Consider the following 10,072-nt stretch of genomic DNA (forward strand, 5'->3'; position numbering starts at 1 on the left):
GATACTAGAGCCACATACTAAGGCCCTGATCCTGCAAACATTTATGCATATGCTTAATTTTACAACAGCAAATAGTTCTAAAGTTAAGTATGCTCATACATGTTTGAAGGATTTGGGCCTTAACAGACAACTAATTTGTATATAGAAAAAATCCTACTTAAGTACTAATCATTTTTGCTCCTAAAAATTGAACTTTCATGAAAACAGAAGAAATAGGTATAACAATCTGAAAATAGTCTAAATGTTCTGTCTGCACAATTGTAGCTTGTTTTGTGAATGACCTTATCAAAAGGCCTTTTATGAACAGAAATCTCTCTTTGTCCCTTTTTGTGCAGATTGCCTCTACTAACAAGTGAGGAGTGCTACTGGGAGCAGAGTGTGGCTTTTAAAAAATCTATTTTCCTAGAATGAGTGTTTTACTTTTGCAGTTTTATCGCCCTTAGTCTTTTCCCAGCTCTAATCATGCAAGTGATGTCATAAAAAGTAACTTTTATAAGTTTTAATCACATATATTTCAAATCTCAAATAGGCTGTTCAGACAATACACTGTTTAGAAGACCCTATTATGCTATGCAGTAGCGTGTGATGAGGAGATGCTACATTTATTTTAAGAGAGAAAGAAATCTGTATTTCATTTGTTACACTGCTAACTTCACTTTAGGTAATTGCATTCAGCTTTATTATTGCCCAGAGCAATAACTGATTGTTAGTTATTGAAGTCTGAAATGATTTTCTCATTTCCCAGGGGAATCCGGAGATTTACATGGTGCACAGCAGTAACTAATAGATATAATCTGGTCATAATGTAGCTATATAATGTGTTATTTACTTGTTGAGAACATGGATGTTGAACATTTTAACATTTCCTCAAGAAGTGTTGCAGATTTTACTCAGGATACGTGAGAATTAAGTGCACTACTCTTACGATCAGGGTTGTTAACATACCAGCAGCCATCAAAAGGTATATGACATTGGAAATAACACACTTGTACATACAAAAATTAATGTAAAATTGGTTATATTTTCATTTAATTTGTGTACACATTAACAAAATAACCTATGATAAGTAAAATCTAATTTAAAAGAAATACATATGGCTCTGCTTATTGTACAAATAAGAGGAAATTCACACCAGGACAAAGCAAGTCTTAGGTAATGCAGAAGTTCTCCTTCAGGAGTGAATTTCACCCGCAGTGATTTAGACAGATTTTGATTGCTTGTTTGACTGGCATCTGGGTTTCAAGCTTTCCCTAAAATAATCTGAGGAGGGGGAAATGAGTAATTGATCATATTTATTAACATGTTCAAATTATCTGCTGCTCAACTAAATCAGATCAAGTAGAATCCACTTAATTGGGATATACTAGTGGACAGCCTATAAACCCAGTTAAGAAAATAGGTCTTTTCTTAAAAGAAATTATATAGCTAGATAAATATGGACTTAAACTAACATTAAGAACACAAGAAAAAAATTAAAACATTTACTTCATTTCTTTTTATATTTACTTATAACTTCTCTTAAAAGGTTACAAGTTAGATTTTCACAACTAGGTCTTGATCCTGTAAACAGTTACACATGTGCTTAACTTTACTACTAAATGGAACTCCTCATGCTAGTGGAGTTAAGCACATGTGTAAGAATTATCAGGATCCAAGAGCCTATTTAGCACCTGGTTAAATATCACTTAATAATAATGAATAAATCCCATCTAAGCAGGGTTTTTGCTAATTCTTTCCCCATTTGTAATTCTGTCCCCATTAAGCAGCAATACTTGCAATCAACTATCATAGGGCTAAATTTATTTTTTTGACATTTTTAAATACCCATTTTGTTCACTGGATACCTTCCAATAATTTCTCTTTCAGCCGTCCCAATAAAGTGTCCATCCCAATTAAATTTGTTCTGGTTAAATGGAGTATAGAGTCTAAGCACATTTTCCATGTATTTTTCTTTCATCTCTCCATCTCTACCCCTCACAAGCTCACTTTTTGAGGTTTTTGCCCTACTGCTCAAAATCTTTCTCCTGATGCAACACCTTGATTCATGATGTCAAGCAAACAAATTCTTCTACCATACATGCTTGTCTATTAGATGACAAATTTAAGAGGCATTCAGTGCAATTTTTTTGGGTGGCCATTAATTATACACAAGGTCAAGCCATTTCTGCAGAGAGGATTTAAAGATCACCCTTCAGCTGGTACCAGGAATTTATTGTATCAGCCTCAAGGAAGATGATGAAGCTAGAAAAAAAGATTATGATTATAAAAAGGACAGTGATATTTATCACATATCAGTGGAACAGGATTTAGCATTGTTTGATGATTCTGACTTAGCGATTGTATGACCACACAAAAGCTAGCATTTTGTATTATCAAAATTAAATTATACATAATAATATCTTGTTGAGTCAGCTTTTGTGGGCATCATCTTGTTTATACATAGATCAATAATAGTTGCTGTTTCTAGAGTATTAAGTATTGGCTTATATTAAAGTATATAGAATCATAGAATCATAAGACGGGAAGGGACCTTGAGAGGTCATCTAGTCTAGTCCCCTGCACTCATGTCAGGACTAAGTATTATTTAGACCAGTGGTCACCAACCCGTAGATCGCGATTGACTGGTAGATCCCGGAGACTCTCCCATTCAATTGCAATCTCTGACTGCTAAAAGTCTGGCGGTGTAGCAGGGCTGCCGTTAAGGCAGGCTCCCTGCCTGCCCTGACCCCACGCTGCTCCCAGAAGCAGACAGCATGCCACCACGACCCCAGGGGATGGGGGGAGGGGCAGGGATCTCCACGCGCTGCTCCTGCCTGCAAGCACCACCCCTATTGATCAGGAATGGGGGAATTGCGGCCAATCAGACCTGCAGGGGCGGTACGTGCAGAGAGGGGCAGCACACGGAGCCATGTGCCCCAACCACAGGGGCTGCAGGGGTACGTTGGCCCCTTCCAGGAGTGGCGTGGGGCTGAGGCAAGCAAGGAGCCTGCCTTAGCCCCACTGCGCTGCCGGCTGGAAGCCGCCTGGGGTAAGTGCTGCCTGGCAGGAGTCTGTACCCCAGCCCTGAGCCCCCTACCAAAGCCAGCACCCCATTCCTCGCTCCTGCACCCCAAACCCCCTCCTGCACTCCAGCCCTGACTCTCCTCCTGGAGCCAGCACCCCTCCTGCACCCCAACACTCTGCCCCAGCCTGTACCAAAACTCCCTCCCAGAGCTTTCACCCCTCACTCCCTCCTGCCCCGCAACCCTCTGCCCCAGGCACATCTTTCCTGAAATGTGGCACCCAGAACTGGATACAATACTCCAGTTGAGGCCTAATCAGCGCAGAGTAAAGTGGAAGAATTACTTCTTGTGTTTTGCTTACTATACTCCTTCTAATACATCCTAGAATGACGTTAGCTTTTTCTGCAACAGTGTTACACTGTTGATTCATATTAAGCTTGTGGTCCACTATGATCCCTAGATCCCTTTCCACAGTGCTTCTTCCTAGGCAGTCATTTCCCATTTTGTATGTGTGCAACGGATTGTTCCTTCCTAAATGTATTTTGCATTTGTCCTTATTGAATTTTATCCTATTTACTTCAGACCATTTCTCCAGTCTGTCCAGATCATTTTGAATTACAATCCTAGCCTTCAAAGCACTTGCAATCCCTCCCAGCTTGGTATAATCCACAAACTTTATAAGTGACCTCTCTATGCCATTATCTAAATCATTGATGAATATATTGAACAGAACCGGACCCAGAACTGTTCCCTGTGTGACCTCACTCATTATGCCCTTCCAGCATGACTGTGAACCACTGATAACTACTGTCTGGGAACAGTTTTCCAACCAGTTTTGCACCCACTTAATGGTAACTCTATCTAGGTTGCATTTCCCTAGTTTATTTATGAGAAGGTCATTCGAAACAGTATCAAAAACTTTACTAAAGTCAAGATTTACCATGTTTACCGCTTCCCCCCATCCACAAGGCTTGTTATGTGGAAATTCCTCTCAAGGTTTCTATTCCAATAAAATTAAGTAACATGATCAATGTGGCATTGGAATCTTATGAAAGATAAATTTTATTTCAGTTACCCCGAATACTAACTTTACATTTTAAATAATAATAGTTTTACAAACATTTCTGTGAAAGATGGATTTGATTGTTATTTTAACGTTTACTACTAAAATGGTTATAATCATAGTTTTGAAGTAGAGCTCTGCGTGGGACTATTATTTTAAGCCCACTCTCGTCCCGCCCCCCACAATACCCACTCCCATTCCCACCTGCTCCCGCATTGTTTCTTGCATTTTTATCCTGCTCCCACCCACAAAAACCTTAGATCCCATAAAAGAGACAGATTCCCCCATGCTACTTAAAAAAAACAAAACAAAAAAACCAACAACGGTCAGTTAATATATTAGATATATAAATGGAATTCAGACACCATTTTCATGTGGTAAACTGATGAGATATTTAGTGTTTTCACGCAAATTATCTGTCTGGGTTTTTTTTTGTCCACCCACTGTACATTTTACCCACTACAAAGTACATTTTACCCACTCCCACTATTATGGCAGTGTGTCCTGCAGGACCTGCAGGATCCCATCCCGCTGCAGGCTCTATTTTGAAGCTCTCTCAGACTATTTCTTACATGTTTGTACTGTGCCTAGCACAATAGGATCCAACTTACTTTAAGTGCTACTGTGATATAAATGTTAAATAATAATCATCATTTTGAAGTCAGAAGCATTGGTACAAACATCTGTTATCTGAAGCCAGGTTCGGAAGAATAATCCTGGAATAAGAAAGTACCAATAGTTCTTTTAACATGAAGATCAGAATCGCCAGCTTTCTTAGATAAAATATTTCTCTTCGAGTATACTGAAACAAGGAGTTTTGTTGTTAGATAAACAAACTAGCTATCCTGTGTAAAGTGATCTCAGTCTTACAACATGCACCAGTAATGCAAATATGGTGCACATGATACTTGAACAGATAAACTACCAACTGCTGCGTAGTGTAATAGTGGTAAACATGTTTTATTACAGCAGGTTTTCCTCTCCGTCTAATATGAATGTTTTATGAAGGTTTGAAAGTATTCCTCATGGAAATGTTAAAAAGTTCATTCTTCTCTCAATGCACAAAGGATTTGTGCACATTATTCACATTAAACCTAAGAAGAGCTACCCACATAAATACCTAGTGCATCGAGAGTTGACTAGACCATTAATCCTCAGGGTCTTCATTACCCTTTCAGTACAAATCCCACCTCCTTGCCAGCTTCTGCTCCTACCATTTCTATTGTCTTCCTCCTTTCCCATTACAAGGAGGCCATTCCCACCAAGGCAACACATTAGATGCTGTGGAATACTCCTTCCCCACTGCCTGCCCTTTCTTTGTGCCCTGTTGCTCTTCTTCCCCAGCAGATACTGACCCAAGCCACAAAATTTGGAGCTAGATTCTATGTCAAAATTTGTCAGTGTTCAAAATGATTTCATTCCTGGATTTTGGCTCACATCCATCTCTGCACTCTGGATTCAGCTGCTGAGCATTTATTTTGGCCTATAAGTAAGAAAGACCCACCTATCCTGTCTGTAGTCTCCTTTGTTAAAATGAAATATACAATTAAATCAAAAGTCAAAGCCAGTATCTACTTCTCATCCAAACCAGAAAATGAGCAACCAAACTACATGAAGTTCAAACAGTAATCTCCTGCCCTGGAAACACCTTCCTATATTGTTAACCTTCCTCCCCAAAAGCCAGGGTAAATAGTCAGGCCATGCCATGAATCCTGGAGTTCAACAGACTGGGGCTGTTTTGGACCAAATTATGCTGTAAATTCATATTGGAGATCCATGTCGGCAGTTCCCTCTCTATTAAACTGAGTGCACTTTCCCATAAGCGATGTGCTTTGTTCTGCTCATTGTATGCCAGCCTGATTTCATCACCTCATCTGCACCAACTGTAAACAAAATCACCTGAAGCAAAATGACCAGGGCTCCAATGGATAATCTGACATATTATTCTGTAATGGATGACTGCAGATAATACACCCTAAAAATGTCACATATCACACTAAAACCATAGATCATGGAACTCCTATGCTGGATCCACAGTCAAGCCATGCTTATAGTCAGTAATTAATTAGGATTAAAAAGATAACATTAAGGATTACTGCCAAAATTAAAATGTCTCAGTCTCACCAATGCTTGCACAGCTCTGCTCTTGCCTACACTTTTTCTCTTATCCCTCCTACTGTTCTGCTTGTGCTATACACTCTGCCTGTTCTTGTTTCCCCCTAGTCTCTCCCCACACACCACTCCACATCTTCTCTCATGTTCCTTCAGTGACCTCATGATTCTGTGTTCGTGGCTACAGCCTTCAGACCCCTCCTCCAGACTCACTGTGTTTGCCTTCATTCAGGGGCGGCTCTAGTAATTTCGCCGCCCCAAGCAGGGCGGCACACCGCGGAGGGCGCTCTGGCGGTCGCCGGTCCCGCGGCTCCAGTGGACCTCCTGCAGACGTGCCTGCGGAGGGTCCTCTAGTCCCGCGGCTCCGGTAGACCTTCCGCAGGTACGCCTGCGGCTGCTCCAGCAGACCCTCCGCAGTCATGCCTGTGGGAGGTCCGGTGGTCCCGCAGCTCCGGTGGACCTCCCGCAGGCATGACTGCGGAAGGTCCGCCAGAGCCGCCTGCCGCCAAAATGCCGCCCCACGCGCGCACTTGGCGCGCTGGGGTCTGGAGCCGGCCCTGCCTTCATTCCACCTCTTCCGTTCTTTTGCTAATCCTGGCTCCCTCAAACTATCTATTTAACATTAATATGTTACCTTATTTAAATATTACATTGAAAATACTGTAATATCTAAAAAAAACCACTAATACACAGTACTAAAAATTAAGCTCATGATGACGACATACAATAGCTTCTCATGACTGTAATTGTCACCGTTTCCTAGATCTTCATCTCACCCCCCAACACACATCTACATTGATACGCATACACTTGATTTGTCAACCCTGTGCCTGGTCTAGATTGTAAGCTCCTTAGGACAAGGACCTGTCTCATTATCTGTAAAGGACAACATCATGGACATTCTTCTAAATCTGGCACCACAGAAATAAAAATATGATTTGCCTTTCACTTCCCTGAAAGACATGCTTAAAATTTCTGCAGTCACATTGTATATAAGCAATTCCCATTTTGTTGTATAGCATCACATTGCTGCTTTCCAATCATCTAAAACTGTGCTAAAATTCCCTTCTTGTCATCCTGAACACAACAGTCTATTCCATTTAGTTTCTATCTCTTAACTGAGGGCAAGATCAGGCCCTTTATTTTGTATTGTCACATAAATCAGAAGGTCAGATTTCCTTTTGTGTTCATTGTTAGCTATGTTACTGAACAAAGGGGAAATCAAAACACATGCAGTTCTTGCTAATGCATTAAACTATTTTTCTAACGTATTAAGCTATTTACTGTCTAACCTGGTTAACCTAATCTTATTGAAACTCCACAACCCATCTGATTAATATGTCTCTCAGACTGGTTACCATTTTAATATTTTGGACACACAGACAAACTGTACAGATAAACTAAGTATGCATTAACCAATGCTGACAGTAGTGTGAATAATTTATAAATTGTATGTACATAATTTAAATATCAATATCAATATAGAAACCAAAAGCTATTAAAATCAACTTTTAAAATGAACTCCTTCAATGCTGTTTGACAAACCCAAGTCATGCACTAGGTCCCATTAGTAACTACTGGTTGTCCACGCTCCTTAAGGATACATTATTAGGATAAATTGTTAACAATCTGAGGCACTGGAGGTTCCATCCACTGTTCTATCCATCAAAGTTCAGAGAATAAGTTGGTATCAGAAGAGTCTTGAGGTAACTGAGCTAATCTTTGCAGTTGGAGTAAAAAAATCTTTTGGAAGCTTCCCTCCCCTAATTCACCTATTAACACTCCAAAATAAGATTCTAATGATTTTTGCTAGTGTTTTGATTTCCTAGAAGCCATTTTAATAACATCAATCATTCTCAGCCCACACCCTGTTCTCCAGAGTAAGGGAACAGATGCTCAAGTGGCTGGATATTTGCTTTTCAGTGCAGAGGACCGTGTCTAATGTTTAACTTTTCTTCAAACCATACTTAGCCTCTGCTCAAATTTGCACTGGAGTGCAACAACCTTGTGTTTCCTGCTACGGACCCTGAAAGGGCTTGTGGGACCAAGGCTTTTATATGGGACAGTAATCAGTGATTTCACTAGACCTTTGAGAGGGAGGTTGCCAAACCTGAATCTGCTCCCTCTTCATAAGTAATATTATCATTTATCATTTACCAAGGTTTGTGTAGTCTTTAGCTTTAATTTAATGGAAGGTGATGTCATTAACAAAAACTTTACTAATGAAGAAAAACAAGCTATTTTTAAATGGATGTTATTGTACCCTCATTTCCAGTCATGATATTAAAAACCTCTGAAGTATACCAGAGTAAAGGCTTAAACAGCATAGTATTGTTGTAAGCTAGAGTGCTTTGAGCCATCACTGTAGAAAACTGTTGTATTTTTAATGAGGGAACATCACAATCCCTGGATTCACAGTGCTAAGGGTCTACACTCTTACACGTCATTACAGTTTCCCTCTCATATTTTGAATCTCCTCACATAGCCCCATGTTTTTTTTAATAGCAAAAGATTAAAATTCTTCTAACTGTACCATATTTAATTGCCCAATTTAAGAATAAAGCTGAACTAAATACAAATGTTGCTTTCCCAGGCTTTAGGGAATTACTACATGACCGTGTCAACTCTCAGAGGATAACAAAAACAGCATTTTGCAGCTAAAGTGAGAATTTTTCCCTGTTGAAAATTGCCTGTTTTTATTATTGTAAGAATTGGTCCACTGAACTTAGTACAGCCTCTTAGGTCTCAGTGAGAATCCTATGATTAATGAGGTAGCCATTAATGTCAGTAGATTGAACAACTGAAATCTGATTATATTAAAGTGCTTCCCAAACATTAGGGTCACATTAACAGTTTATTGAAACAAGCTGATAAAATTTAAAATGGTCATCTAATTCCCTGGGGTTCCTAATTGTTGCATGATAAATCACTCTGTAGAGAAATCTATTACAGTGTTCCAAATGAGAAAATGTAATTTACTGTACCATTAGTAGGGTGTTTGAAGCACTTTGGTTCTTTAGCAGGGGAGTTTTGCTAGAATAAGACAAAATTCCATACATGGGTGGAAAAAAAGGTTTTTTTAGGTCAAGATAATGCTTGTGGCTGGAGCTGTCTAAATTGTCTGAAGAATGAAGCATTTTATGAAAACAAATCACATAACGCTGACTTGTAAGCCTACTACTAACCATCCAGCACGAATGAGCATTCATCTATGTTTATTATGCTACTGTCATGCTCTTGTACCATATATGGACTGGCTACAGACCTTGCCTATACACAACAGATGTGTTCATCACAAGATCCAATGCTCTGCCAGGTATGGCTGGGGTTCATGTAAATGAGGTATTTCACACAGTGCCACCTAGTGGCTGAACAATATAATACAGTTTAACATTCCATTACCTCTCCCCCTTTAAGTTCTGCATTCCTGCCATTTGCAGTATCACTCTGTCTTTGAAGTTCAGTACATAACAGTCTGAATCATACTTGTATTCTAATTGCACAAACCAAACACATAACAACTTGGCGGTCCATTAGTTGCAACCACTGGCTGTGGTCATTTGGGAATCTTTGAGTCATCTTCACGTTCTGCATCTACCACCAGTAGAGTTTGCTCTGTTGGCTGTCCTTTCTTAGCAACAAACTGTAGATGTAGATAGCTTTTGCTGAACTCTCCACTGTTGATCTTGATCACATATGATCTGGTGCTGAATTATTTTTCTTTATAACAGCTGGAGTTGTCCATCCCTTTTCTCCATCCAATTTTACATAAATACAAGTCACCAGGCTCTAGACCTGGCAGTTCTCAAATTGAGTGATGTCTATTGTAAAAGTGTTTCTAAGTTTTTTTAGCCTTTTTATGTGATTTGGCTAATCTCTTCATGACTGGCCACTT

Source organism: Mauremys reevesii, linkage group 2, assembly GCF_016161935.1.
Source record: "Mauremys reevesii isolate NIE-2019 linkage group 2, ASM1616193v1, whole genome shotgun sequence".
Classification (NCBI taxonomy): domain Eukaryota; kingdom Metazoa; phylum Chordata; order Testudines; family Geoemydidae; genus Mauremys; species Mauremys reevesii.